This window comes from Myotis nattereri (genome assembly GCF_964212035.1).
Source record: "Myotis nattereri genome assembly, chromosome: Y".
Classification (NCBI taxonomy): Eukaryota; Metazoa; Chordata; class Mammalia; order Chiroptera; family Vespertilionidae; genus Myotis; species Myotis nattereri.
In genome coordinates, this window is record NC_138094.1 from 3,458,686 (window position 1) to 3,467,447 (window position 8,762).

The window sequence follows — 8,762 nt, forward strand, 5'->3', positions numbered from 1 at the left end:
TAGATTTGTTTGTTTTGGTTTTGGTTTAACATTCGATACATGATGGAAAATATAGAATGTGCCACTTTATACTCTTATGAAATCGTCACCTGCACTGTGATGAACATTATATGAGGCACATATATCTTGCTATATTTTTGTCCATTGACTGAGAACAGTCCAAGAAAATTCTACCCAAATGTCATTGTGAAAGATCTTACACTAATGTTTCTTTCATACCCCTGACTATTGTTTCAAGATAATGCACAGAGCCATGAATAGTATCTCCTTGCATATCTGGCCATTTGTCATGCAAGCAAAGTGACTGAAGTGGTGAAATGCCATAATCTCTGCCCATTATGATAATTTTGTTACCCACTGTTATTCACAAATGTTCAGAGGTGGTCTGTCATGCTGGAGCAGTCCACTTTCTGGTTGGCCATAGATATCATGCAAAATCATCATTAAGTTTGGCAAGGACATTACTTCTTCTGTCAGCAGGGAAATGAATTTTCTTCCACAAATAAAATTTCCAAAGAGATCAAGTCCATCATTTTATCCTAAAGTGGTTTTTGGATGGATAAAACTTAACATGAGCTTCACAGTACTCTGTGCCAAGAAGATGGATTGCGTTTCTGAGGAGGGGCTGCTGAGGAGAGGCATGACCAAGTGGACCATCCCCTTCTTGAGTGAGGGAACTGAAATTTATTCACATGCTGTCAGATGGAAAGGTGAGCAGAAGTCTGATTGACACTTAATTCTCTAAGAGGCTGCTTCCAGAAAAAGGCAACTCTGATGGTCCCTCTCATTTAAGCAAAGAAGCTATTTTTGAAAGCATGTGGAAAGTTTCCCTTTTAGACATGAGAGAGAGGCTCAGAGAAGAGAGTAAGTAGCATAGCCCCCTTAGAAGCTGTAGCAGAATTCTGAAAAGTTTCAGACCCCATAAAAGTCATTGAAGGCTGCTGTGTACACCAGGACATGAAAAATCTGATGTGACTGGAACCATACATCAAACTTTCCAGTAAAAAAGTGCTCAGAAATTCAAGCAGCATAGAGGCCAACTTTGGTGATGTACATCATAGCCATGAAAAAGAATAGGCTGTCTGGCCCACAGTGGTGGCCTTGGCAAAGCCCTCATGAATAGTAAAGTGCAAGCTGGGCACAATGGCACTCAAACCAAAGCCCAGGACACTCCTGCACTTGTCTGCTTATGTTTAAGACTGGAAAACAGGTCCCACTATGCCATAATGATGGCAAAAATGTCTAGGACACAGATGTTGGGAAGGTAGATGAGCTATGCTATAGGGAGAAGTGGATGGAATAAAAGCCAGGAGACAAAGCTTCTCATAATCAGGATAGCAATTTCTAAATAATCAAGACTTTCTCTGAGTGACAGTAGATGGTATGAAAGAGCCAGAAGAAGCTGAGGCAGAGCACTGTGCCCAAGAACATTCCAAAAACCATCTCCTCCTGCAGGGTGCCATGAAGTTCATGTTTGGTCTGAGCATGGTTGAGCCCAGGAAGAAAAATAGCACAAAATCAAGCAAATGGGTCTAGTTATAGCTGGTTTCAGATGTAGAAGATGCCCCTGAAGCAAGCCTGAAAGGAGGGCATGGGCATTCTTTGACTCTGAAGCAGTTAATGGTTGTCCTTGGAGCCAGTTAGGGAGCACATCCTACAGGATGATCCTCCAGCATCCCTCTCAGATATCACACGTGGACTGCTCATTGAATACATGTTCTGCATGGCATGGTGAATATCATCTTCTCCATGACATGGTGTCCTGCAGGCAAATGGTGAGAAACTGTATGTCCTTCTCCTTCTGGGGTACTAGATATGATTGCTCTTATTCTACTTGGTTGCGTCAGTGATTCTCCATTTGCCATTCTCTTCTAGCAGGAGTTCCAGTATAACCAGCTCCACCATGTCACTTTCCCCATTACTGGAGAATCCCCATGGCACCGTGCCACCACCAGCACTTTGTGAGTAGACATATTGTTGGTATCTCAATAACATTCAGCTTCGTGGTGGACACAGGCTGGATGTCTCCATGTGAGAGTGTGCACAGGAGACAGGCTCAGCTGGAGGCTGGGAACCCCACACAACACTGCAGGTCTGGCAGGTGATCTGCTGCCCACCAAACCAGATCTTTACAATATCCTAGGCTTTGTTCTTTGTTCTTAGTGGCAACATTCACTGAGTCTAAACTTTCTAAGAAACAGCCAGGCCTGCATGCAACATGTATGCATTTCAACCTCCCATTGCTTCTGAGTTCCATCCTGGGTCTGTACAGAGGTCAGCAGTTACCACTGACTTTTCATTTGAGTGTACACTAACTTAATAGGAAATCAATCATAAAAACATATTTGCAGATTTTCTGCAGTAGTCTGATCATCAAGAATGGCAAAATAATGGCTAATTAGCAAGGAAAAGATTATCTTTGTGAAACTTATTTCTCCAAAGTACTTTAACAGCTATGCAAAGGTTATAAAGGAAATTCAAGATCCTAGAACAAAGGTCAGCAAGCTTTTTCTTGACCAGCCAAAGAGTAAATAAATGATTTATGATTTGTGTTGAACTCCAAATCTCTCCTCATAGTTTGAAAGCAGTCATAGACAATATGTAAGTAAATACATATTCAAGCAGATATTTATTTATGATTTCATATAATTTTCATGTATGAGGCAGCAAGGCATCCCTTGGACTCATAGAGAGAGAGGCCCAATTCCCAAGATGCCACGGTCTTGGGCCTCACTGGGACTCTCTGAAAGAGAAGCTTGGCTCTTTGTGACTAGTCTTTACTCTTTAGTATGAGGCTCTGCTGCTTGAAGCTTTGAGGCTAGGCTAGATTTCGAACCTAGGCTAGACTATTAAGTTATCATCATTCTTTAATAAAGTCACCTTGCACATTGATGAGGAACCTGCTTTGTTCTTGTATTGGCAGTGGAATATTACAATGACTAAGAGGTCTGAGCACTAGACTGGCCTGCAGGGAATAGACACCCATTACAATACTACCCTACCTTCTAAGTTGCAGCAGCTGCTGTTGCCAGGTTTCATTGGAGTATACACCAACTTTACAGTTAATATTTGAATTAAGAATATATAGAAATATAAACCCAATTAGAGGAGCAAATAGAAAAATTAATTAAAAAGCAGGAAGATAGCTTTAGGGAGCCAGGGGACAACTTGAAATGTAACAGAATCCACATTATAGGACTGCCAGAAGGGGAGGGATGGAAACAAGGAACAAACTGCATGAAAAAATGACAGAAAACTTACCCAACCTGGTGAAGGAAAATGTCACACAAGTTCAGGAGGCACAGAGGGTCTCAATCAAGAGGAACCCAAGAGACCCACACTCTGATACATCATAATCAAAATGGCAAATGTTAAAGACAAAGAATCTTAAAGGCAGAAAGAGAGAGACAGAAAATTACCTACAAAGTAGTTACCATTAAAATGTCAGCTGACTTCTCATTAGAAACACTGCAGGCCAGAAGGGAATAGCATGAAGTAATCAATGTAACAAAAACAAAGGCCTAAGGGTGGGCCGCGGGGTGGGAACCTGCTCTAGGGGCATGAGCCAAGGGGAAGACACCGAGGCCAGGAGTATTTAATAGAGATTGATGGAAGCAGAAACCAAAACTCTTCCTCTGGAGAATGCATCCATCCTGTCAGAGGGTTCCCTACAGGAAGGGCACCAGTTATGGATTGGCAACCTGGACCCCAAAATCACAGAATACCACCTCCTGAAGCTCCTCCAGAAGTTTGGCACGGTAAAGCAGTTCGACTTCCTTTTCCACAAGTCAGGTACTTTGGAAGGACAGCCCAGAGGGTACTGTTTCATTAACTTTGAAACCAAGCAGGAAGCAGAACAAGCCATCCAGTGTCTCAATGGCAAGCTGGCTCTGTCTAAGAAGCTGGTGGTGCGATGGGCCCATGCTCAAGTCAAGAGGTATGATCATAACAAGAATGATAAGATCCTTCCAATCAGCCTTGAGCCATCCTCTAGCACTGAGCCCACTCAATCTAACCTAAGCGTCACTGCAAAGATAAAAGCCATTGAAGCAAAGCTGAAAATGATGGCAGAAAATCCTGATGCCGAGTTAATAGTTGAATTAGTTAATAGTTGAATGCCGAGTAGCACCTGTTTATTCCTACTTTAAGCCACCAGATAAAAAAAAAGGACTACTCCTTATTCTAGAACAGCATGGAAATCTCGAAGATGATTGTTATGAATCACTGTAGCAGCAAAAGCAAATTGGTCTCCACACCTGAAACCCTCTGCCTTTGTACTTTGTAGATATGACTGGTACTTCCCAGAAGAGCATAATCCCATGTTAGAGTTTGGTAAAATGACATTTTTGGCTGTTCCTATGGATGTTTCTACCCTGAAGTATGTGTGGAATTGATCATCATCCAGAATAAATAGGATTCTTTCCAAAAATTGTGATTTGAACACTGAGATACTCTACTTGGCTGGTTTGTTTGGATTTATAACTCCAGAAACACTATATAGTGTGCCAGAGAGAAAGGCCAACAAAAATGTTATTATTTAAATCAGGAAACTAAATTTATTATTGTCTGTCTTTAAAAAAAATAGGGCATTTTTCTGGGCTCAAGTGTCTTTACAACATAAAAGAGTCAGGGAGGGAAGTGGGAGATTTTGAATCGTGTTGAGAATTGTTGTTCTAGAATTTAATATGGAAATCCCTCCAAGTGGACTAAAAAGGAAAAGTTCTTGGCAAAAGGGAGATGGTTCTTTGAGCAAATGTTGTGGTAATCTGCTTAACAATTATGCTTTTTGTTTCAAAATCCCAATTAGCAAAATATGCCATATATCTTAAAATTGTTTGCATCAACAAAACTATAGATTCAAATTTAACATATTGTACCACAACAGAAGTTCTCTTTGGAAATGCAGCTTTTATTCTATAGTGATCATCATTTTTTTAATCTAAATAATCCTTCCTTCTATAATACAAATCTGGTTATTAACATGGGGCTTTTAAAATGCACTTATTGCATGAGATTGTTTTTATGGCATGAGAATGTTCTATTTGGAATTGTATCATGATCAATCTAAATAGAAAACAAAATTTATTTGAAATCCTGAATGTTTCTATATTGATCTCTATCAAACATTATTTATTAATAATTGCCTAGGGGTCTAGTAGAAGAAATTGGATTACCTGTGTGGGGTGAGGTGGGGACAAGCAGTGGACACAGTGGAGCAGGCACTACTCTGGCACCAAGATGCTAATGACCTAATGTTTTATGTGGTTTTTAAAGGCTAGAAAGACTGCATAACAATAGGGAGAGAAAAATAAATCATGTTTATTTGGCAAAAACGAACAAACAAACAAACAAAAAAACAAAGGCCTAAATTTAAAACTACTGTATCCAGCAAGGCTATCATGCAAAATTAAAGGTGAAATAAAAAGCTTTCCAGAGAAAAAAAAACGGTTAATGGAGTACCACCAAACTAACAATGCAAGAAATGTTACTTTAAGTATGAATAAGGAAAGGACAGAGAGAGGATCATAAACATAAAAACAAAACAACAATGACAAAACACTAGCAACAAATATCTATACTCATAAAGGGGTAATATGATAATCAGACAGAATGTCTTCCAGACATCCTTCCTGATGTCCTTCTGGACAAAGTCACAGTGGTGGGGACTGAGGCAGAGAAGGTTAGGGGCATTCAGGCTGGCAGGGGAGAGCAGTTAGAGGTTATCAGGCCAGCAGGGGATTTATAGGAGTGATCAGGCCAGCAGGGGAGAAAAAAAAGGGGCAATCAGGCAGGAAGGTGGAGGTGGTTGGGGGAAATCAGGCAGGCAAGAGAGCAGTTAGGGGTGATCAGGCTGGCAGGACAGAGCAGTTAGGGATGATCAGGAAAGCAGGGGAGAGCAGTTAGGGGTGATCAGGCAGGGAGACAGAGGTGGTTAGAGGCAAGCAGGTAGGCAGGAAGAGGTGATTAGGTGTGGTCAGGTAGGCAGGGGAGCACTTATGGGTGGTCAGGCAGGCAGGCAGAAGTGTTTAGGGGTGATCAGGCAGGCAGGGAAGTGAGCATTTAGGAATCAGCAGTCCCAGATTGAGAGTGGGCTATCAGACTACTAGTTTAGGACTGATCCTATTGATTGGGCCTAAACTGGCAGTTGGATATCCCCCAAGGGGTGCCAGATTGGAGAGGGTGCAGGCCAGGCTGACGGACCCTCCCCACCCAACCGTGCATGAATTTCATGTACCAGGCCTCTACTCTATCAATCTACACTAATAAAAGAGAATCATGCAAATTGGTGTCGCTCTGCTACACCCACAAGCCACGCCCACTGGCCAATCAGGAGCAAGTATGCAAATTAACCCAACCAAGACAGTGGCAGCCACAAAGCTGGAGTGAGCAGGAGGCTTAGGTTGCCCCGGCAATGGAGGAAGCCAAGCTTCCCACACGCCCTGGCCAGCCCTGGCCTCCAATCAAGGCTACAAAGTTTCAATTATAGAAGATAAATAAATCCCAGATACCAGCTTCCCTCCATTCAATGAGGTGCTGAAAAAAATTAAAAAAGGAGGGGCTGGGAGCTTGGGTTGCCAGGGGACATGGCCAACCTGCAAACAGCCATCAGCCACTCACCCAGGCTGGCCACACCTTCATGGAGTGAGGTTCCCCACTGGGGGGCTTGGCCAGCATGCAAACAGCCATCAGCCCCTCACCCAGATTGGTGAGGCACCCCAACGGGGACCCAAACCCCTGTAAAGGGGTGTGGCCAGCATGAAAACAGCCCCCAGTCCCTCACACAGGTTGGCCACACCAACAGTGGGGACCCTCATCCTATGGGGGCATGGCCAGCCTGCAAACCACCACAGGCCCCTTGCCCAAGCTACCCTATGCCCCAAGGGAACCCCGACCCTGATCTGGGAAATCCTTCAGGGCAAACCAGCCGTCCCCCACCCATGCACAAGGCCTCTATCTATACTAAAAAAAGGGTAATATGTGAAAGGACAGAACAGGACTGATAGCTGTGTCCTTATCCCCTCATCCAAGAAAAAGCTGCAGAATGTATCAGTTACTCAGCCTGCCCTTATCTCAGCCAATGGGAAAGCGGGGGAAACTAGCCCAAGGCCAAGAGTATGCTAGCCACCCCCCTGTCTTTGTGTAACCAGACCCTAGCTGCACCCTGCCCTTGTGTCACTAGCCCCAGGCCCTCACTCAACCAACCAGAATCGGCCAAATCAGTGGTCAGAGTGTGTCCCCACCTCCTGACCCCAAGCCCTATAAATTCTTTGTTCCCTTGGGACTCAGGGCTCTCTCTTCCATCCAGTAATGGAGGCAGGGGGTGACCAAGTCCCGGGCTTGAATAAAAGACTCTATGCTTTTGCATAGGACTCGGCTCCCTAGTGGTCTGTCTTGGGGGATCTTGAAATCTGGGCATAACATTTGGGGGCTCGTGTGGGGCCTCTGAGACTCACAAGGGACCCCGATCCGGAGAGTCTGACTGACCGCGGTAAGTGTCTGTGTGTTGTCTGTTGTGTTCTGTGTGTTCTGTCCTGTGTGAGCTCACTTCTGAAATCTGTAATGCCCGTAACGGCATAGGTGGATGCACTGGGGGGCCATGTGTGGGAGGTGTCGGGGGATGTCCCGATCCTCCATCTGCAGGGGCCGAGAAACCCCTCAATCTGAGATGAGTGGTGCATAGCCATCGTCTAATCTGTAGTTTTGCTTCCGCTGAGTCGGAAGGTTGTTTTGGTTTTGCTTCCATAGAGTTGGAAGACTGTCTTTGTGTTTGTATTTTTTTTTTTCTGTTTTCTGTGGACTTACTGGATGGATGTTATGGGACAGACTCAAACTACTCCTTTAAGCATTATGGTCGTTTTAAAGTCAAGGGCTGGGCCAAACCTGCTTGCCAGCCTCAGGTGTGGTTTTCCAGAACTGCTGGGAACTTGGGACCTTGAAGCTTACTGAATTCAAATGATAAAAGACTTATGTCTTGCAGTTTTGAAGTTTATTCTTAAAAATGTTACTGATTGAAATATGCTGAATATTTGGTAAAAGTTTAAAGTTCAGATTGAATTGGGAAAAATTTAGTGTTGTGGTAGCTAAATGCCTTTGCTGAATGAATGTTTGCTGAAAGTATGTGAGTGTGGAGGGAGGGGGCCTGCCCTTTCATCTCCTTTCTGTGGCTCCACAACTTCGGTCAGGTGGGCAACTGAGTCAGGATCTGTGAAAACAGGTCACCCCCTCCCTTATCTGTCTCTCGTCACCGAACAACATGAGGTCGGGACAAAGTAAACCTGCTGTTCTTAATTACATGTTAAAAAAATTTTAAAGGGGTACAATAGAGATTGTGGAACTGGAATGAATTGAGAAACATTGAGAAACAAAACATTGAGAAAGCATGAGTGAACAGCTGTTTGTGTGGGACTAGCCAATTTGCTATTGAGAGGGGGGACTGGATGCAGTATTAACTCCTCCAGTAGGTTCTCACCAAAACGTTGGTCGAGAATTCTGTTCTGGGACATGGGTGCCAGGAATGCCCCCACACTCGTCTATGGAGTTGGGCATTGTTTTGTTTATCTGCTCAGCTCCAGTCTGGGCTAGTCTACTGAGAGAGTGTGAATATGAGTGTTTGTCTATTTTGGCTGCTCATTACTAGTCTGTGTGAAGTGGAAGTTACTTTGATTTATTTTGCATTTCTGTTAATTCATCTGGCTGAACATTTGGACTGGACCCACAATGGGCTGCAAGAATCTCTAGCAGTTCTCAGTCTTTTGCTTGCC

At 43.7% G+C, this 8,762-nt stretch overlaps 1 pseudogene across 1 annotated transcript; it reads left to right on the plus strand.

Moving 5' to 3' along the window:
• The first annotated feature begins 3,608 nt into the window (after positions 1-3,608).
• Positions 3,609-4,211, plus strand: LOC308512456 (putative RNA-binding protein 18; annotated as a pseudogene). The gene is made up of 2 exons: positions 3,609-3,758; positions 3,849-4,211. The product of its transcript is annotated as a putative RNA-binding protein 18 (transcript).
• The last annotated feature ends 4,551 nt before the right edge of the window (positions 4,212-8,762 follow it).